At 32.4% G+C, this 24,118-nt stretch overlaps 1 protein-coding gene across 1 annotated transcript in view; it reads right to left on the bottom strand.

Moving 5' to 3' along the window:
• The window catches only part of LOC110997598, a 40,569-nt gene that overhangs the window by 15,602 nt on the left and 849 nt on the right, over positions 1 to 24,118 (bottom strand). The gene's annotated exons all lie outside the window — the stretch shown is intronic.

The raw sequence follows: 24,118 nt of genomic DNA, 5'->3' as shown, positions 1-24,118 counted from the left end.
TTTGATTTTTATGGCATAAGACAACTTAAAAATTATTCTTAATTACTTCTACTATTGCCAAATCATTTTGTTACCTAAATTACCTAAGTACCTAATTGTTTTTCATCTTACTTGTATATTTTGAGAGCTGTTTGAGATTAATAAATAGAAATAAAGATAATTCATGGTTTGCATCACTCTTAATCATATTCTTGCAATGTAATTATTACTGAAAACGCAGAGAAACTTTTGAAGAACTATATAAAACGCCATTAATTTTTGTAATATGTAAACTTAAATAATATTTGTATGTACGGTAGTGATGTTTATTATTTACAAACGAAGGTTAAGCCTGCGAAGGCATAATTTATACTTTACACACGCGTGAATCTTAATTAAGGTATAAAAGGCACTATTATTTATGCGTTTATTTTAATACAGAACATTTAGTTAGTTGCGGACTTGCAACTATCCTTTGAGTGGAGTTGGAGGTTTGAGAGATCTACAGTTGAGTATGCTAAGAAATATGATATGAACATTTAAATGCGAAGCTGCCAATTTCCAGGTTTTTTTTAATACTAGCTGCACCCCGCGGCGTCACCTTCCATAAACCGAGAATTTACCAAGGATCCACTTGCAGCTTGGGAGTATTTAAAACAGCACATCAGTTACCAGCGAAAAATTTTCCGTAATTATCCAACACAAAGGAACAATCAATTCTTTAGCCAACACGGCGGTACAAATAATAAACTTACACTGCCTTATTTGCATTAGCACTTTCCACGTACTAAACTAACATCAACCATTTAAAAGAAGTTAAGCTTTTGATACAAAGCTTTTCCCGGTACTAACTCGGCTTTTCCCTATAATTTAGTTAAGGGCAGTAAGCAAATTTATAAAATCGATTTTACTTGTTTATGATTCACGTGTATTTTATTTAATATGCCGTTAAACGAATGGAAAATGGGCAATTACATTTTGTAATAACCTTTTTTAATTAATTCATTCTTAATAACACTACACATGTCACAATTACCTGAAATACAGTTATCAGGTTCATTTGTTATGTAATTGAAACGGCAATTATTACCTCTAGTCCAGTCAAATGTAGATTATGATTCATTACGTTTTTTAATGACGTTCATACATGTTCACAATGGTACTAATAAGAATGATATTTCGATTAATACGGAAGTAAAAAATATTTCGCTCAGACATTTTAATATAAATTTCCAACTGAAATCGTCTCCTATTTACGGATCATTGCATCCTTGTGCGATTTCTGAAGATGGAAATGAAAATAATATGTGCTTATTACAACAATTTAGAAATGAAATCAATTTAAATCAATTTGCAATTATTATTTGGAATTGATGGAATAATTGTAATGATTATAATGGAAACAGTAAGCATTGAATGTATCATTCATGTGCTATCAATTATAATGAATGTAAGAAATTCAGGGGCGCTTTAACAAAAATGTATTGGCATATGTTTCTTTCATCATTTTAGCGTTTTGTGTCTGATACATGACATCGTATTTGGGGCTAAGACATGCCGATATCCTTACGATCTTTTCCTTGACTCTATTAAGTGTAAGTAGTAAAAGTAAAATCCAATCAAATCATTTATTCTAATCAGAACACCTAAAATGGCACCTTTTGAACTTAAGAATGGGCAAGAAACTCCACACTTATTCTTTTGAAATAGAATTTATATATTTGTATACATTTGTTAAATAATTATATGTGAAGACAATGTACTTCCAGGATGAAGAACGACTACTTTTGTATTGTTAGTATATATGTTCCTCACATATTTACAAATATCCAAAGCGTAGAATATTACGAGTTAAAGACAATAAAACATTGGAATACAGTGCATCGTTTTTTAGAATCACGTTGGACAGACTCAAGTTGTATGTGTCTATTTAAATTTTTTTGATATAACAGGGGGCAAATGGGCAGGAGGCTCACCTGATGTTAAGTGATAACGCTATATTAATATTTCTATGATGATGATATACCGAATGAAACAACTAAAATGGAAATAGGCTGGGTATTTGATAAGAAGTAATAAGGAAAAATGGACCAACGAAGTTATGGAATGGTGTCCTAGACATTAAACGAGATGTAAAGGTAGACAATATCGTAGATGGAAAGATGATATTACAAAGGTGGCAGGAGCCACATGGATGAGGAAAGCAAGAGATAGATATTTGTGGAGAACACTTAGGGAGGCCTATGCTGAAAAGCAAGGCGATCAAGAGACCGGTGTCTAATAGGAAATAATATGATAATATTAACATTTACCTTAACTAAATTTCGTTAAGTTACACTTATGTAAGTATATAAAGTAGAAATAAGATAAAATGTAACTTACAAGATTGTCAACAATTTTTTTTATTTGATCGTTTTCAATCTGAGATTGTGGATTAATTATTGGGTTGGGGCGTTAACCAATGTAAAGTCGCAAGTTCGATTTCTGACTGTGCCTGTGTGCATTTAATTCTCGCTTGTACGGTAAAGTGAAATATGAGTGTAAAAACGGATATGCCGTCGAGTATTTTGGGTCTGAGAGTAGTGCCTATATACAACAAAAGCGTGTCAGGCACAAATTGCTGATCAATTAGGATCTCAAAACAGGCACAAAAATCTGAGGATCTCCTAAAAGGTGGAGACACGACTTTTTTTTTAAACCGATAGCATTGTTAAATACAACAAACACTATGACTTTTGTGTACGTCATTTTTGTAAGAGATTTTCGCTTCTACAAAAAAGTTCACAGAAACGTTAATTTGGTTTCAAGCTCCATGCGAATTCTAAATATCGTTAAGCTTGTTTATTGTAATTATCGAATACGTCGCTTCGGTGTTTTGCTTTTCGTTGAATTCACATCCAATACCAGATATTTGGATCCGTCATACGCCGTGATAATTTGGAATATACCATATACCGTATTGATTTATCATGCCTTTGAGATTGCAGTTATGTATATGATACGAATTTGTTCTGGTCTCGGTAGTTCAAATTAGCTGTTTGATAAGTCATTCTGCAAATAGCCGCAAAGTTAATGGGTTTATCGATCGTTCAGGAATCCGATAAATATGAGCTACAATCACAAAATAGCTAATTGAATAAGGCATACAATAAAATACTTATTGCAGGTTGAATTTCATGTGTGTTACTAATATACTAGCTTAACAAAACTTCATTTAAAAAAATACTGCAATTCAAGAGATTTTTCAAGCATTTCATTACTATTCGTATATTTAGAAAATTATATTATTTTGGAAAAAATTAACCATTGACCGTATGTATATATTAAAATTCGTTCGTCGTTAATTTACGTAGGGCGGTGTAAACAATGTATTTTGTAATAATTAAGTACAAACCGCAAACTTCAAGAAACGCGGCTAAAACTAGTTAATATTCAATTTCACTTTAGCCATCAGCAATTTATTAAACAGAAAAGAAACTGGAGACTCAAATACCTACAAAGCACCGTAGCAACGTACGGCCAAGCTACGGCGTAGACTTGATAACTCCGTAGCACATTTTAGAGTTATAATTATTCATTAGTAGTAGAAGTGGTTGGAGTTCTAAGGTTATTCTCATGATTAGTATAGACGTCAAACAAAAGCAATATTAATGAGCTTGACGGAATTCAGGAAATATATCCAGGAAATTTTTGAGTTTTTACGGTGGCTGCAGAACGTCTGCAGTATTTTCAAAAAGTGTACTAAGTTGTTAGTTGTCCCCACAGCGCTTATATGTAATATGTTTACGTGCACATGTAAATTGGCTCGTTGAATTTCCAAGCATTTTCAAATTTGGCACAATTAAACAGTTAGTATTTGCCTTGGGTGCCCTTTTTATTAACGAATCCAACCTGTTCGAATTTTTTTGCTGATGCCGGTACTTGCTGTTAACTTTGGCAGAGCCTTTTGTGCAGAAGTACTAATAAAGTGTGAGTCCAATCTAGCAGCCTGGGCCCTGTTTGGAAATTCTTGTTGCTTTTAAAATATGTCGACGCCGTACTCACCAAAAGCATTGTTTCAATTGGAACATCTATAAATTTTTAATATAATTCTAATCTAATACTAATCTACCCGTTTCCTGTTTTAAGGTAGAATACCTCAGGTGCCTTAGTTTAAATTTTTAGTACATAATATACATTATTAAGAACATGTGATTTTTCTATTTGAATCAATTACGAGCCAAATCCGTGGAACGTGAAAGTGGGCAATAGGTTTAATAGGTAATTAAAATAATTTCAATACTCACAAAATGTAACAACTCATAAAGGATGGCCAAATTAAGACATAATAATAATAAAAATATATTTCATACAATTTTTGCAATAAGTTTTAAACGTAAGAATATTATATGGGTAGTTCTCCAAAGTAAGGACGAAAATGAGTCTGATTTCGGTCCAAGAATTATTAAACAGGATCCCAGGATCCTGGATGTTTCTCTTAATCCTGGCACTCAATTGGACAGGATCCTGAGAATATTTATCTAAGATTTAAAAAAATTACAAGGATATTATCATTAAACTAAAACGAAGCAAAGCTGAGCCATCGTTTTATCAACTAACATATCAAAACATTTTAATTACTCATAATAATCATTTATTTCGTATAAAAATCCCTTACCAGGATTCTATGAGTTCCACTGATTACGACGCCAATTTCCTTGCCTGACTACCGCGGGCTGACAAAACAACGCAATAGTTGCGAACAGATAGGTGTTATTATGTTTCGTAGGTACAATTCACTTGGCTAAACGGTAACATCGTACGGGAAATAGCCGATCGAATATTTGCTTATATGAAATCGCGAGGACAAAATGTCAGACAAGATTCTGAGAATATTGGACTTTGAACAGTAATTTCGTGCAGAAAATAATTGCAAATCTTTATTATTTTTAGTGACAAAATAGATACAGTTCTAAATAAAAGTTTGCAATGCAAATAAAATTTGTTAAACAATATTTTATATATACTTATTTCGGTTAGGTTTTGTTCATTGTTTTTGTTCGAAACGCTGCTTTGTAGAATCTTGGACTGGCAAAGATTAAATCTAGTCCAAATTAACCCCGAGAAGACACATATTTGTGCAGTTTCCGCTAAAAAAATCCTTTGTCGCTATTGCTCCCTTCGAAGACACTCTTCTTGGAGCCTCAGCTCGCATCAGAACATTGGGCGTTGTCATATCGAATGACGTTCAGTTTCGTGGTCATTTAGAAAGGAAAGGCTAAGTTAGCCTCTAGATGTGTTCAGCACATTAGCATTTTAAAGTACAAAATAATTCTTACGGAAATTCTGATACCTAGGACATACCTATGGAAGCACTAGACTTGACAGTTCAATTAATACAATTTAACTAATCATCTTTTTACTTGTGCCGATACTATGTAAGTACGAATGCCGCTACCGAATGCATTCCCACCGATTTTATTTATTTATTGGAATGACTTAAATCACTTTAATAAATTACTTATTTGATCATTGAAAGTATCCTAAAACACTTTCACAGATAACAAATGAAAAATGTTATACAAATATTATATCTGAACGATCAGAAAATATATTTTCTATATTTCGAAATAGTGCTTTTAATATCACATTGGGATCTAAAAGAAAATCTCTATTGGGAGTTAGTTGCCCGCGGCGTGTCACCTGGATATCTTGGTATTTATAGTATGTTGGACGGTACAAATCAGTGAAATAGGGCAGATATGTGTCTGCTGCATACCACTGAGACTGCGAAACTTTGCAAACGAAACTTTTAATATGGTAGAGGGGTGCATAAATTAGACAAAGGGTGATAATTGTTGAGCGTAAGTTTTATTCAGTTTAGAAACCTCATTGTTACAACATTTTCTGAACAAAATCCTTTTATAGAAAGCTCTTTGTTATTTCATTTACTGTATAATGAAGTATAAATTAATAATGGATATTTAATTTTTAATTTATATCTAGCTTTGACCCACCCTCATTTTCAGTTTCTAGTCTTATCTATACGTATGATTTTTTTTTATAGAACAGGGGGCAAACGGGCAGGAGGCGCACCTGATGTTAAGTGATACCGCCGCCCAAAGACGGCAGTATTTTACTTTAGTAAAATTAATGCGTCATACGAGCATAATCTTCGAATTAGTACGTATTAAGTCGAGTGCAAATATCGACCGTGAATCAAATCAAAATTCGTTTATTCAGTTTAGATGCGTCTTAGGGTATGCTTATTGACAAAATTCGCGAAAGAGCTAGACTACACCATCCGTTCGCAAAACTACCAGGAGGCCTTGTTCTGAGAAGAACGGGCAAGAAACTTAGCAAGTTTTACCCTCCCTTTACATTACAATTATTCAAAGGAAAATGTTATAAACCACAACGTCATTAAAGTTACATAAGTAAAAAATAAAATAAAAACCTATTGTGATTTACCACATTGACCATTACACACATGTTCACAACACTTCCAAGATAACAAAACAAATTATAACAATATAATTAGTACTATTGCCAAGCGTTTTTATCTTCTAGGTAATCATTAACTGTGTAGTAACCTTTACATATTAATGTTTTTTTAATATGTGTTTTGAATCTGTGAAACCATACTGTATTCGTTCAGCTTGATGACAAGAAATACTTCTTCCTAATGAATTATTAATGCCAGTTAACACTTGCCCAATCGACAATAGTTAAAGCTCTTTGCTGCATGGAAAATTAATAAAAGTCTACAAAATTTAGGAACATATTTATTTATCTACATATCTTCACAAGCTGTGTGGATCTTTCTACATTGGGAAAGATTCCGTCAATACTTCAAACACAATACCATTTTTCTGAAAGGAAACTTTTGTATTCAATGATTTTATTTACCGCAACATCCATATTCAGATACTATAAGCCGCCTACAAAAGATTAAATATGTTAAGTCCATCTGCGTATACGGGAAGATACTTTACTTTGATTATATTAAACAGCAATTGAGTTTGTACAAAAGATTTACTAAATTCCTATAACGACTCTAGCTAAATTATATCAAATAAATACTCATATTTATCTTTAACAATAATATAAATAGGGAAAGTTTGTATATTGAGTTTTATTTGTTTTCAAAAGTTATTATTTACCAGTCGAGTTTAATTATTTGTATTGAAAACAGGTTTTCATGTATGTTATTGTTAAAGATAAATATGAGTATTTATTTGAACTACTTCATTCATCAAACCGATCTTAAGTTATTTAGAATTATTATTATTTATTACCTTCGGGCTCTAGCATAAAACTATAAGTAGCAGTTATATATTTTTCTTTAAAAAAATTTGTTAATATTTTAGGATTTATATGTCTTACAATAAAATATCCACCTAAGTAATTTAATATATATTTTATAACTACTCATATTAAAATTTATTTTGTGAATATGACTAAACCCAGTACGATTTAAACTCTTAAACCTTTATTAAAATTAAAACTAGATGTTTCTTTTTTATTCAAGACGTGTGTGCATTACTATGGCTTTTGCGTCCGCTAGTCACAGGACAAAAAGACTTATTCAGCGTGAAAATTTTCTCTGCTTCGTTTTTGATACGGGGTCGCATATTATCAAGAGATTTTATAGATGTATGTCTCTCTGTATGTCTTGTAACAAGAAAAAATAAAACATCGCAAATACTAATATATTTAGTTAGGCAATAATTACTTATGTTATAGTGAATTATTTAGACATCAAACTTATCTTATTAAATTATCCCTCAAAAGAAGAATGACAATTATTTACATACATTAATAAATAGTTGTAACTTATCATGTATGAAGTTTGTGAGAAAATATATAAAGATTATTATTATTATCGAACAAAGCATTATATTCAAAAAGCATATTGTGATGCGAAAACTCAATTTAAAAAGTATTTGCTTCGGATGCGAATAATTATTGATTGTTCTTAAAATTTATTTTTTACCTATTCAGAGCTTTCAAAATCGTTACAATTGCCTTTGGAAACGTGGGTTATATATTTTTTGCATTTTTTCGCCATGGCTTCCATTGTTAGCGCAAAAAAATATGTTTACATTTTGAACACTAGATACTCTTAAAAATGAGTTTATACACCACGCTGTTATGTTTGCAAATGTTGCCTTATAACAAGGAAAATGGCCCGAAGTCTTAAGAAAATGGTCCGCCTTATAAGACACTTTCATTAGGTGGACGTCATCCTTGGGAGATATGACCTCCAATGTTTTAAGAGTATACTCCTCCCACAAAGGCAACGCACTCACTAGTCCATAGGCTGCGATGCCCTATTGGACACCCGTAGGTTCGTTTCCCTCTTATATCATAAAAAGTAAATCATCAAATATTTGCCAAAGTAAGTTAAAATCATAGCCGGTAACAATTTCCACTAAACTGTAGCGTACAACACTTGAAAGTCCTAGGTGTCAGGGCGACACAACAAAATAAATGGAGCAAACGGGAATGAGGCCGCAAATGAACACGCACATTGCCAAAAGGCTCAAGAGTGGTCAGGGTCAAGGAAAGATTACCAGTTAGTTGGAATACCTTGACCCTACGTCATATTGGTCCGAAAATACTTTAGGTGCCAGCTGGTTCCACATAGTAGTGGTAAGCGGTAAAAAGTAGCTAAGAAAACGCTCAGGTTGTAGAACGACGGACCTCGATGTCATAATTGTTTATTTCGTATTCTTTTTTTTTTATAGAACAGGGGGCAAACGTGCAGGAGGCTCACCTGATGTTAAGTGATACCGCCGTCCATGGACACTCTCAATGCCAGAGGGCTCGCGAGTGCGTTGCCGGCCTTTTAAGAATTGGTACGCTCTTTTCTTCAAGGATCCTAAGTCGAATTGACGTTCGATAGCGAAACTAAGCTGCAGGTATTGGACCTAACATAGTTCTCATTTAGTTACGGGAGCTTGAATCCAGATTGTATTCTTATATATTTGTAACGAAAACTATGGATCCATTTCAAAAGAACAAAGTAACATTGGCGCTCAACTCACAGCGAGTATGCTAGTAATACATAACCTATATAACTTTTAGATGGTATCATTCAAAAACGTATACATATATATCAACAATAACACCTGTACGATTTCCAATGAAGCCGTAACAAACGCGCGGATTCTATTCAATTCGTTCATCGCATCCTGAATCTAGCGCAAACAAAGTTATATATATTTTTTACTCCCATACGAGGCAACGTAAGGCAAAACCTGGCATATTCTATGACACATCAGCACCACAGAAATGAAAGCAATGAAAACTAAAATAAACTTTAATTGGAAACAATTCATGAAACACTGCACTTTCGGGAAAATAAACCCAGACTTTTCAACGATTTGCAAACTAAATAAAAAATTGTATATTTCTATTTTAATTGCATATTCTATTACTATTTACTCACGATTTCGGTGAACAAGTTTGTTATAGACCACAAATATAATGTCTAGTTACAATAAGTGATTCAGTGTATTACATTTACTATTTCCCTTACAGCGTACATAAAGGGACAACAAGGCATAGTATATGTCATAGTACAGCATATGTTAAAACAGTACAAATACACTTATGTTGTTTTTATGACTTCGGGCGTAACGACATATATTATCGTCTTCAAAAGTATATGGAGCTTGGACGCGTTTTAAAACTAACAGCTTTGTAGACTCAAAACTTATACAAAAGCTTTATACCAATGGCGCTACAACCGTTTAAGTCTAGGCCTTAGATTTCTGTTTTATATCATTTCTAATAGGCAAGTAGAAGATAAAGCTCCTGTTCCTAACACACACCGTCGACATTTTTAATTTAAGGCATACGTTTTCCGTCACCGAAACGTGCATTTATACAGAAGGTCTCTTGGTGCACAGTCGAACCCAAGGTATGAGACTAGCACATTGAAACCACGAGGCTAACACTAGCTTTAAGAATGTTCCATTATGTCATAGGTCCTTGATACTTGATTAATTTGACACGAAAGTCGGTTCTTTGTGACACAACATATCACAAAGAACTGCAATCCCGCACCATCTACCATATTAAAAGTAAATACAATTAAATTTATCATAATTTTATTAATATAGCCATAATATATATATGTAGTACATATTAAAATATTTTTGAATGGCGGTTTTATATGATGAACCCACAACCATGTTATCCCTCAGTCGATACAGATAACATTTTTACTAAGCCCATCGTAAGAGTGAATATTGAATCAATGCAATTAACTACTACTAACCAGCTTTATGTGGTAACAATATAGGGTGACATTAAGCTTTGTAATAAGATACACAAAGCGTTACATACCTACAAACATATAATGTATAGAATGCCAGTTCGGTCAGCCAGCACGTTTATTGTCACTGACAATCGAATACTGCAGTTACAATTCAACAATAGACACATCTAGAAGCTACAACCCTATCTGTTCCTGCTTTTAACAGACGTACCAAAAACCAGACTATGCTAGGCAAATAGTAAATTCAGTTGAATTTGCTTACATCGTAAACACGCGTGCTCGTTAAATACACGTTAGTACGAAGCAAAAGATTGATTTTGCGAATACGAATTTATAACGTAAAATCGCCACTGAGTCCACTGAAAACGGATTAGATGCCAGCAAAGGCTACTTGCTAAGGGCAAATATCTGCAAAGTTACCTTAGCTACACTTTCAGTAACAGCGGAAGAAACCGATCTATTTGAGAGGAATATATAATAGAATTAATATTCCTTGCTCGCTTGTTTGTTAAGGGACTTACTTGCTTTTATAGTCGTGGTAGCACAATAATCTAATCAAAAATCTAAACCCAGATTTAGTCTATTTCTCCACGAAACCATATTTCCTTCGATGACAAACTTAAAAGCGACTTTACAGATTTCATTTGTCTCCAAGCTTTCTAATAAAGTTTTAAAATAACTAAGAGAACTTTGACGAAATGAATAAATTTTAAAGAAGAAAATTAATTCATTTTCTGCTTTACTGATTTAAAAAAAAAATGTAGAATATTAAAGAAACCTTAACAAAGATGTATATTTCGTCGTGCGTTTGAAAATGGAATGAACTAATACTAAAGTAGTTAGTTTTGTTTAAAAATTTAATCTGTTTTCATTATAATAAATCTTCATCATTTTTCTTTGAACAGCCGGATTCGAAACGGTAACCAAAAGGTACGTAGAAACGAACAAATATTAATTGCAGACAAACAAAAAATTCTTTCGAACGCTATTGACAAGTTTATGAAAAGCGAGATAGAGCTAAGCATGACTTCCGTAGATCAAGTCCAATACACTATCTAAATATTTCCCTAAGGTCTGAACAAATAGAAAAATATTTTTACATTGTTAATAGGACACGTGAAGCTATGTGATTTGGTAAGTTCCAACAATGTTATAAACGCATAATGACAGAGATGTAAATGACCATTGACTGATTAATCCGCTTACAGAGTAGGATTACAGACTACAATCACATTCATACCTACAGTAGCGACCTTATTCCAGCATACTATCCAAAACATTAAGTGAAATACCGCAATAGGACAAAAATATATTTCTTTGTTTAGGTGCAAAATTAAACATGACTCAAAATTGCTTCTAAACTGTCTATCAAGTACATTTTTATATGAAAAAGGCTGATACAATAAGTAGCAAGTACAAATGGGGGTAGTTTAAAACATTTTTGACTGTAAACTTGCGCGAACACCTTAAAGATATTATCACATTCATTGCGGTGGGTTTCCCAAAGTAAATACAAACACACTTACGTCGTCGTCAAATAAATTAAATAACTCGCAGTTATCTAATCAAGGCGTAGGCTAACGGTCAGAACGGACAAAAACTGGCAAAACACTTTCCAACATTCTAACCGCCAAGTATTTTGTTATTAATGATGTGAAACTTAATAATAACACAAATGTTAAGCCTTTTTCAGCAGTATAAACTTTCTTTATAGTAAAAAGAAAACATAAACAAATATGGTTCAAACATGGTTATTTCAAATAAAATTAATTTATTTACAGTCAAAATATGTTTTCATCGAAGGGACTGCTCACATTTGGTCGTAAAAACCGATAGTCGTAACTGCCGATGACGTTATTATTACCTAATACAATAGAATTCAGCCGGGACCTTTGATTTGATTTGGTCAATATAACCGGTATGTTGTTTGAAACGATAACGACGTAATCGGTTTTTACTTAATTAATTCTGCGCAACATTTATAAAAAAATGTTTGTTGATTTACATTTGTCAAATACAAATATGATTCCGTTAAAGATTCCGCTCGAATGGATAATTTCACGTCATTTAATTTCACAACTGTGAACCTGAAAACCATATTTGCTTAACTAGAATCGCGGTTGCATTAATAATGCAAACAATATAGTCTACAATCCTATACGGGCTTTAACCTCATTGCAATTTGCTTGGAGGAAAATTGGTGATTAGCCTGATGCACGTCAGGTTATGTAGAGAAAAATTGGAAATATAAAAAATAAATTGAATTAGTTACTAGTAGAAAAACTTGGTACTTAGTTTTTCCAGAAAAGGCAAGCATCTATGGGGAAGTATAGCAAAATGTTCCATATGTTGTTATGCATTTATTAATAAGGTAGGTCAATTAAAAAACATAATTAGGCGAAACGAGGGGGCAGCCATTTAATAAAATATATGTGATGGGCAAGTAAATTATTGATTTTAATTGTAATTTTGTAAAATATAGCCAGGTTATATACGAGTTAAGGCCTCCAAATCGAATGTCATAGTAAGTTAAATATATGACGATAATTACACAATAATGAATACAGTATAAGATAGAGATGCCGACACTATCGACATATGTTAGCAGAGTGAATTCACAGTAGCGATTATGTGTTTAATTTTTATGTACTTTATTATCTTAATATATATATTTCTTGTGTGCGTGTGTATGTGACTGAACTCCTCCTAAACGACTGGACCGATTTAGACGAAATTTTTTGTGTGTGTTCAAGGGGATCTGGGAATGGTTTAGATTCACAATTTTAATTAATTTTCAATTTATTAGTTGTTGTTGATTTTGGAATGTTTTACATTGGATCCGACAGACGGTGTGTCATCATTACCATCGCAGTGTCAAATTTTAAATAATATTCGAATTTTAATTTTAGTCTGTCCCGAAATTTAAAAAAGTTTTGTTATCATTGTGTTATATCGTGTGTGACCATGTGCTGGATCGTTAGATATTGTCATAACATTTGAATAATAATTTTCATCAAAATGGCTTATTAAAAATTGAAATTTTGAAATTAAAGACGTGTAGACAGGACAACGTCTGTCGGATCCGCTAGTATTTTATTAAATGTTTCTCGACATTATAGTATTGGCATAGGCTGTAAGGATAATGTGTTTATTTCTGGAATAAATAAATAAAAGATTGTGTAGATATAACATTAAATGGTTTTATTATATATTATATACACAATTACTATTCATTTAACCTCCAATTAATTAGATTATAGACTGAGTAGCATACGTTTAACTGAGTGGCTCTACCATGAATTATTTTATTAGTGACTACTCTTTCTTTTCCTTTAAATACCAATACTTATAAGCGAGCTACATGTAGCTTTAAAACCTAGTCTAATACAATGGGAATTCGTGTGGCGTGGTGTGGTGTCTTTTTCTGTATAACACTGAGTTTAATATTATATACAAAAAAATTAAAAAGGTTAAGTAAGATGGAAACGGAAACTTAACACGTTTCCTAGAATCGCCGTCGTAGACGTCAATAATATATTTACTGATATAGGTACTATGTTAAATTAAAAAATCATATTATACGCACTGAAACGCTTTATACAAAGAATGATTACCTGTGTAATATCAATAATAATGCACAGGTAATAATAAAATATATAAGACTACAAAGTAAAACAAAGAAGAACAAATACGGAGAGATAAGTCTGGAATGATCCGCTTTTCACTTACAATACATTAATTACACAAACATTGGATTAATGCAAACTAAAAAGAAGTCAGTAATACGCTCCGGTTTTAATATTTTATTATAAAGAGAATATGCAAAATGCCTCGGGGTAGAATGTATCATATTATCTTTGTAACAGGTCTGATTTAAAATAATTAAATATCAGTTTCAAAGTATATTTATGCAAACTTCATTGAATCGAAAGCTTAATATTTATTTAGCTAATATTCCTAAGCGCTGCTACGAACATTCAACCACGTAGCCGATTAAGTATAACAAATTGTAAGACTTGCTACAAATGAGACGTGATAAATAATTTTTGTTTAGGATAAAAGGAATATTATAATAGTCATCATGTAGAACACTAAGCTTGGTGATTCTAGCTTAAGATAATTCTGCTTTCATTTGGCTCCCTGAGTAACAATTTTGGGTACGCACAGAAGTTGTTGACAATTGCCAATTATGTAGTTAGGACTACTTGTAGTTTTATATATTATTTGTACATATGAGTGCAAAGCTTGCTATTAAAAGGTTATCAAGAAAAGACCAATCATTAAAAGGCAGGCAACGCACTTGCGAGTCTGGCAATGTAAGTGTCCATTGGGGCGATATCACTTCTGCCCGTGTGCTATTACAAAAAAATCCCAATTTACCAACCTGCTTATAGATTAAGTTATGGGGTTGTAACGCAGAACTAACTGGTAAGTAGCATGATACTATTTATAAGTAGGAAATTTCATTTAAATATTATCGAATCCATAATAATCAATCGAACTAATCAACATAAATTTTTTCTCTCGAAATATACGAGAATATGACTCACGCTAAGCCGATTTAAAAGCCATTATCACTATCGACCCGAACAGTTACAATACAAATGTATATTACAGAACTGTAATTCGTACATACATCTGATTAATAGCCTTTTAGTCACAGTGCCTTGAGTACCTTGAGCATAAATGATCAGTTTTAGACATTTCATATCAGATCTTATTAGTATAAATCGTAAACCTAAGCCTAAGAGAACTAGCGGCAAACGTATATTTAGATTTAAGACCATAATTTTTAAGGTTATTACATATTATGAGTTGGTCATGTGCATACTAAAATTAGATTTATGACAGTCAATACATTTTGAATTTAGATTTTACAGTTCTCCAATCAAGAAGGGACGATAAGTACTGGACAATAATTATCCTGCTCTATAATCACAAGAAGCTTATATGAACGTCCACCTTAATCGCTAATCCGCTGAAAGAAGCACAGGAAGTGTAATATGCCAATCATAATAAAAAGTAAAGGAATGTATAAACATATGAATCACAAATCAATGTTGTTAAATAATTATATTTTCTTTATACACATATTTACTAGCGGAATATCTCAAACATGTTTCATAATGTGTATTGCAAGAGCTTTTATAGCTTTAATGGACGGGGTTGTTATAGTAGCATTCTAGAACATCGCATTTTTAATGGAGTTGGTTATTGTCGTGTCTCACTTATCAGGCATCATACATGTGGAAGTAAGTTAATTTTCTCAGGTTACATAAATTTTCAACATTCCACAGTAAATGAGTTTTAAAAGCTTTGGATATTGTTTAAATAAACATCAAAATACCTGATAAAGTCGGCATTTAATAATAATTTCTTGACTTTAATTACGGGTGCAATTAAAGTCAACCTATTAGTAGTTTTAACGCCCTGCTCAGAGCAGTCAGTCCAATGGCTAAAAACCACTCTCAACCCTGAGGTCGTGTGTTTGAACCCTAGCTAGGCACCGATACATTCCAAATTCCATTCGAACAAAATACATCGTGAATAAAGATATTATTGAAACAGATGTTGATACACAGATTGCTGTTAATCGTGAACGGTTTTAAGAAAAAATAAATACTCTCATAAGTCTGGCGTCTATTCAAATTGCGACTGGTTTTAATGACATAAAACCATATGAAATAGATACAAGACGTAAGCCGTCTAATGAGAAATTTAGATAGCTTTACTATAAACCGACGTAACCCGGTAATTTTTGCTTTCATTTATTTAAAGCGAGATTTCAATGAAGACGAGAATTTAAATTAACGCTTGTATTTGGGAACAAATCATTTTGTAAATGCAAAACTTCGACTTACAATTTCAACGAGTGTATGACATAATTTAGCGGCAAATAGGGATAAAATAGTTCTTATTGTTAGCAAGTCCTGGTGAAAGGGACGCGAAACAGAACAATGGACACAGCTAAAACTTAGGCTAAGAGCCACTGATAAAAGAGTAAAAATTCTTGGTACTCGCTAGGATTTCGACTTTTTAAAATACTGAAGCGAGAGCTTATTGAAAGATAAAAATAACGCTTTAAGCTGACGGCCATCAGGTTTCATCTAAAATTTGTATACAAAGAGAAAACAAGGCTTTGGAATTATTGATCGCATGTTACGTCTCTTTTTTCGGCGTTTCTAGTCTACTAGGAGACCAATTAGTTCTGTGAAAAGAATTTCTGATACATCGATACATATAAAAACTATCGGATTACTTATACAATTAATAACTCCAGATTCGAATGGTGGACTGAGCCGATTTTAGTGTTTCCTTATTGGAATCGAATAATAAAGGAAAGACCCAAGTCAAAATCTGTTATAACGACATCGAAAGGTCTACTAATATTCAGTGGTAGAAACCGACAGTTGCATTGGCTTCGACATTTTCAACATGGACTGGTATTACGTTTTAGACATTATCTTCATAGACAAAATTCTATTTTTACGCTCAATATATGTATTTACAAAAATCGTTATAAGTACTTATGAACCAATTTTACAACTATATAAGTGTTCGCAATCACAAGCGTTAAAAAATCTAACATTGAGTTATAAAATTTTAAAAATAATAAAGTGCGACACAATATATTGACAAAACTGGATAATCCGTTTTTGATGAAGCTTATATGTTATTTAAGTGCACACTACCACCTAAATTCTACTCATTAAATTTATTTATATCTAACTCAAACTCAAAATAACTGTATTCATATAGGTAACCATACCTATAAATGTCAATAGAAAATTTGCAAGTCTAATAGGTAACTAACTAACATAAGATACACAATTAATTGACTCATTTTTACTTTGGTGTTACAAGAGGGGTTTAGTTTTGATATACTTTTTACGGTCACAAATCATTTGCTTTTTATGTAATAGGTGGAGACGAGATTTCAAACGAGCAGAAATCTCACCTGAAGTTAAGTGACCCGCCGCCCGCCTAAAGAGACTGTACTCAACAATTCGAATTATTCTGAATTGTTTTAAAATAAGTGATTCTTATTTTACAACGCCACTAAAACCTTGCATCTAAGCATAAATATACCTAAAATAAAAATAAAATTGGGTTAGTTACTATTCGAGCAGTGTTAGCCTAGTGGCTTCAGCGTGCGACTCTCATCTCTGAGGTCGTAGTTTCGATCCTCGGCCACATAACATAACATTCGCTCGAAGGAAAACATCACGAGGATCCAAAGTTGCCTTACCCGAGTCGACGGGGTGTCAGGCACAGAATACTGATCATCTACTTGCTTATTAGGTAACAGGTACAGAAATCTGAGGGTTAAACCTTAATGGTTGTAGTCCCATTGATTTTTATGTATTTCAGTGAAATATTAAGCTAACGAAATAATTATTTTTTCACTAAATATCTAGGTAATCAATCTAAACGACCGAGTGGTGTAGTTGCGTTGTTTACGTGGTGTAGACGTCTACGAATAGTTAAATATGTTTATTTAAGAATACTGTTCGACAAGCCGTTGATAATAATGCCTCACCTCAGCTTTATTGGCGAATTGCATGTTTCTTTGTTAGTTTTTAATAGCTAGATATTATTGTCAGGATCTAATAATGTCGAGCGAACATATACATGACGTTTTCTCACGATATATACATCGAGAATGTGTTAATTGTGAAGAGAAAAATCTATTAGGTACTGTTTGCATGCACCTCAACAATAAATATATCTGTCAATGGCATCTTAATACTAATTAAATGTTATATAAATTCTCCAATAATAGCCAGAGGTATTGCTAACTTAATAGTTGTTGCATATTCCGTAAACCAACTTAGGATTATTGGGAATTCGACTGGTTCAGAGTTTAAATTGGAAACTCGTGATTTTAGTTATTACATTATTAAACAAGGGTATATTATAACAGACGACCGTCCTTTGTTTATTGAGTCTGCTTCAAGGTATTAATTCCCTTATATCAAGTATTCTATAAATTACTTCAGTAAGGAGACGGTAGTGTTACTTAACTGAATTTAATTATTTTGGGCTTTCAAATTAATACGTTTAACTTAAATTCTACAAGTGACCGCTAACTGCCAATTTATCTAAATTTGACTGATCTTTAATTAAAATAAAAAAGGAGTATTAAAATATCAATAGCCCTACATCAACTTTAGCATTAAGAGTACACCCACACTTCCACACAGACATGCAACACAGCCGAACCCAGGATTTATTTCTTTTTTCCTTTCGTAAAAAATATTCAATACATTTAACTAAGTAATACCTAATTTGATTGTGGTGTGTGATGGTGTAAAAGTGAAGGTGTGTATGTGTAAGTGCTTATGATGATGATTTTGCGTCATGGATATTCTTAGTACTCCGCCAAACTTAAAACAAATCAAGGCTTAAATATTCTTAGGTCTTTGTATGTCCGGGTTATATTTTGCATATTTAGTGTCGATGTGAGGAACATGAATAAAATTATCTAATATAATTTATGTTTTCAAAATTTATTTATTTATTTATTTTCACTACATCTTAACAGTAATTACTAATACGATAGAATTCCAAAATAGCTCCCACACCAACTATTCTAGATAAAAACATTAAAAAATTAAACTTATACTCCTAAATCTATCTATCCATAACTAACAATATAATTAAAATTATGAGGCATTAATGGCTTTCAAATTAATGTGTTTAACTTAAATAAATTAAGTGACCGCTAACTGCCAATTACAGGCTGAGTACCTACGGCTTTTAGTGATATATACAACTAAAATGTTAAAATTAAAGCATCAGTGTGAATCATTTCAAAATTACAAAACCCATATTAAAGAGTAGGTACATAACAAATACAACCAGGTGTAATTTGTCGACACGAATTGTTTTGTTTTTCATACAAATTTACGTTTTCGACTTCCTACATACCAGCAACGCACTCGCGAGCCCACCAGCATCGAGTGTCCATGAGCGCGGCGGTATCACTTAACATCAGGTGAGCCCCCTGTTCTATATATAAAAAAGGCATCTTGACTCAGGCCCCTGAAAATAAATTACACTTTTCTACGTATACTAATCTTCCATTACAAATAATGCACGATCCTGTAAGGGCGTACCTTTAAAATCACATACATGATCGCTCGTGAACGCTCTCATGCGTTTAATATCGATTAACAAGCGTTTTAAAATAAGCTCAAAATAAGATTATATCATGGCACTCACAATAAACGATATCCTGCCGATAGAAGTGTTGTTTACAGAGATTTTGTACGGTAATATGACTTTCCCGCATTGAACACGAATCGAACTCTCAAAACTTCAAACGCGAGACGAACTCAATAACGCAATACCTTGAGCGGATTTCGATTTGCTGTTTACGTATCTATTTACACTAATATAATTTGGATTCTAAGCTATGTATTACTTGGTACTCCCGTGTGTCATACTTGTATCGGATTTCATAAAGGAGACTTGAAATCCTATCCTTATTCTCATGAGTAGTTCTCTAAACTAACCTAAAATTTAATATATAAATGTGTAATTCAGCGTTTTTCTTTTAACGTTCTTTTACATGTTTGTTAACTCGAAATAATCATTTAAGCAATATATAATTATTCATTTATTTATTTATTCACTTACAGCCTATAAATGCTCAAACCGATTCTGAAAATAAACTAAAATATATAGTAATAAAATATTAAGTATAAAATAACATGAAACACAGTAAAATACAATTCAATATCAATAGTATATTAAAAAGTATTTCATTGCGAAGGACCAAAACTTTAATAAACGTCAATTTCAAATGTCCTAAGGGTTAAACTATCTTTTACGATAAGTCTAGTTAGTTCTTTTCCTATATTTTTCATTGTATTTTTATAAAAACGTAAATTTGGAACGCGACATAAAAAATAATATTTTCATAAAGAACAGGGACATAAATCTTGTTAGTTAAATGACACGAATCCATGGTTAATGTATTCATAAAAATACAGACTAGTTTAGGTTAAGTACTAATTGCCATCCATGGACAAGGCTAGATAATTTGCGGGTGCATTGTCGGTCTGGAGTATACTCTCCTAGCCTTGTCAACACAAAGTTCATGTGAAACTTATTACAGACAACACCTACTACAACTATGCGTCAGCTCTTGCGAAAGTTACAATACAGTACGAAGACAATAGTACTTTAACATTGTCTAAATGATAATTTTAGCACTCACATTAATGCTTTGCCTACAAGTCTTTAAACTGGTCTGTTTTTTAATAAAAGTCATTACAATTTATATTACAGAATTTAACTAATTGAAGCTAATAAGTCATACTAGTTTAATGTAAGAAAATATACTAGCACACTTCTTGTACTTTAGATTTCTGATGTTACCTGATCATTTGAATTTCAGCAAGCAACTGATAAGGCTATTGTCTGTAACAAGCCCCGTCGAGTGGAACTTAGATGCACTGCTGTATTTACGATGTTTTCCTTCACCGTATGACGTAGTATTGATTATAATAGATTCCAGCGGAATCGGAATTCGGAATAAAAAACTAAACGTAAAATCAAAAAGTTGTTAATTCTAAGCCACCAGAAAATATTTATACCAGATGTTGTGTGTTGCGCTGTGTTAGAGGTCAGATCTAATATATATGCGAATCGGACAACATCTATTATTCATCCCCCTAAATGATAAGGGTGGCCCACCCCTGGTATTTTTTATGATATAGGATACGAAAATACATAGAACACTTAATTGTTACACTTCTACGATTAACCCCTATTCTTATATTTTAATTAAAAACTAATGACTTAAACTCTGAAATTTATGATGAGAAAAATTCACAGAAAATCCCAAAGTTTTCATTGCAAAAAACAGTCTCTGGGGTATGTACTTAAAAAATAAGCTAAGTACTAAAAGCGAAGCTCGCGGGGGCATTAAGTTACCTATAAATTATAGGAAAAAGGTCACATCCACTAAAGGAACATAAGAATACTGTTAATTATTTAAATACTTTCGAGCAATAAATCTAACAATTTTCGCTTCCAGCAATTAACTTATGTGGCGATTGCGCGTACACACTATGAATTAAGGAAATAGAACAGATCCCCAAATGATCTGTTGTGAGTGAAAAGTTATATTGCTTTAAAGTCGAACACTTCCTGCTCTCAGCTAAATCTTTATGTCGAGGTTTTTAAAGTGCTGGGCCACAAGTGGCAAATGAGTTGGGGCTTTGATATTTTATAATATTTTTTTATACTTTATGATACAACTTAAATATGACCAAAAAATCACCTTATGAATTATACCTTATTAATCGAATGAAGTCTGTATTTGAGACATTTTTATGACGAGGATTAGGGTGCTTGAAGAACAGTGCCTGTCTAATAAAAACTGTATGTAGGATTGTCTTTGTAATGTTTATACCTATGCTATCCCAGTGCCTAGTACCTGCCACATCTTGGCCAAATTTAAAAACACAAAATAAAATAACTCATTCCACATCACATCTGTTGAATCCGCAACAACATACTTATCAGTATCAGAGTGATACGAAATATTGCGGGTCTAATCGATATTCGCCGAAAGACGCTCAATATTTGTATTTTTTAAACAAAGTTTAATTAAAAACCCCCTACAACGCCCTAAGTTTCTGATCAGTTTCAGTCACTACTATTCCACGTATGATTCGGGGGCCGTTGATTTTCGGGATGTATGGAAAATGGAAAGCATGGGTCGGGACAAATTTTCAAATATACAGATATATCAAATATGGGTCGATTACTTTTCACTACTCCTATCAATTGCTAAAACACCTCTGTCGATCACTTAAGCCTCAATTACGTTACGAAATTACCTAAACTACTTTCATGATATCAATTTCACGAAATTTTAATATATGCGAAAGTAATTTGGTGAAATAATTAGTGTCGTGAAATCCACACTACCGTAACCATGGCCCCATCAAAGTATCTCTATCCTAAAAGCTATCTATTAACCTAAAAAGAGACTATTAAGTAAAGATAATTTTAATGTTTTGCTCAGAAGAGTGTCGAAAAAAATAGATACAGCAAAACGTAGTGTATTCGATACCATGATAATTTGGTGTAAGCGAATTTTTTTTCAAGTTTGTCTTGTGACCCCATAATATATTTAAAATAAGTATATGCAAAAAGAAAGGCCATTAACTTGTCTAGTGCAGCGGAAAAGAGTTCGAATACGATACAGATATTCCTATTGAAACCGCATTCAACATTCAGCTTTCATATAGAACAAAATATGCCACTTATATGGATAGGATTTATATTTATCCATTTATACTATATGAAGCCAGTTCAATCAATACGAAGAAAGGAATAAAAACTGAGTTGATACGAGGCATGCCTTTTAAGTTTGTTTAAGGCATGTCGTTTCCATAATATTTCCCGGCAATTTGGAATTTGGAACTGTTATATGTTGAAATGTGTTTTAACTTTGAATCTCAAACATGTACTAGGATTGATCCTATTGTTAAGTCTGTGTTCAGTGATGAAGCCCCATGTCTGCGGACTGTCGAACGCTGGTATTTAGAAATTTTATAATAACTGGTTTGAGCGAATAAAAAAGTGCATCAAGCTACGCGGTGTATACTTTGAAAAACAATAAAATGTACTATAAGGTTCTAGTTGCGTTTTTATCTTCAAACGATAAAACTTAAAAGGCATCCCTCGTATTGAACATTGAATTCGATTACGAAATTTTAAGACAATTTCACATAAGTACCAATATTTTAACGAATTTTTATCGTGTTTGCAGATTAAACTTGTAATTACCACAAATGTCTACAAATTCTTTAAGCTGCTAATAAATTTTAAATTAAATACTTAGAGCATTAATAACCACATTATTCATTCTTAAGTGAACGTGAACAACGTTGAATAATTCTTTAGTGAATTATTCAACGGGCATTTTAACTAGCAAAAATTAGAGAATTGTTGACCAAAAGGCTTGAGCGTGCCACTCTTATCCTTGAGGTCGTAAGTTCGATCCCCGGCTGTGCACCAAAGGACTGTCTTTCTATGTGCGCATTGAACATTTGCTCGAACGGTGAAGGAAAACATTGTGAGGAAACCAACATGTCTTAGACCCAAATCGTCGACGACATGTGTCAGACACTGAAGGCTGATCACCTATTTGCCTATTAAATCTGAAATCTGCCAGAAATAAATAAGCCACTATTTATTTTTTTATTTTAAATATTAGTAATTTCGTAATAACTATTAACATAGAAAAATAATAATAGATGGCCACATAATCACCATTAAATTGAACCGAAATTAGTTAAAGGGAGCCGCGTGATAGGAAGGTGTAATAATGTGCCTCTCAAGACGCATGTTGTACAACCCAACTTGTTAAATTATTACACAACACCGTAATAAAACTAAAATATTCATTAGTTCAGAATAAATAGGGTCAACATCATAATTTACGCAATTAAACTATAAATTCCAATTTTTTGAACATTTTACATATCCAATGCAATTTTCGAAGACGGTGGTAGATTTTATACCACTAACTAATTGAGCTATGATGATGACAAAGATGACCCCCCCGATTTTCAACAAATTTTAAAAATATATTATTTAAAGGTAGTTGAAAGAAAGTACTTAAGTAATATACATTTTATATTTACATGTTGAACATTAGGTAATTAAATTATATTGTAGAGTTGCAATGCAAGTTAAATATAAATTGAAGGTTATTTAACAATTTATGAAGGTCTTATGAGAAAAACATAAATTCTATTCCAACATTGTTTTGAGGTTTTTAACTAATCATCAACTGATACTTTAGCATTATTATGTAATTTCACTAGCTTTTTCTCAAGTTTCATC

Source organism: Pieris rapae, chromosome Z (genome assembly GCF_905147795.1).
Source record: "Pieris rapae chromosome Z, ilPieRapa1.1, whole genome shotgun sequence".
Classification (NCBI taxonomy): Eukaryota; Metazoa; Arthropoda; class Insecta; order Lepidoptera; family Pieridae; genus Pieris; species Pieris rapae.
The sequence above is the reverse complement of the archived record's forward strand: the minus strand, read 5'-3'. Positions and strand labels throughout refer to the sequence as shown.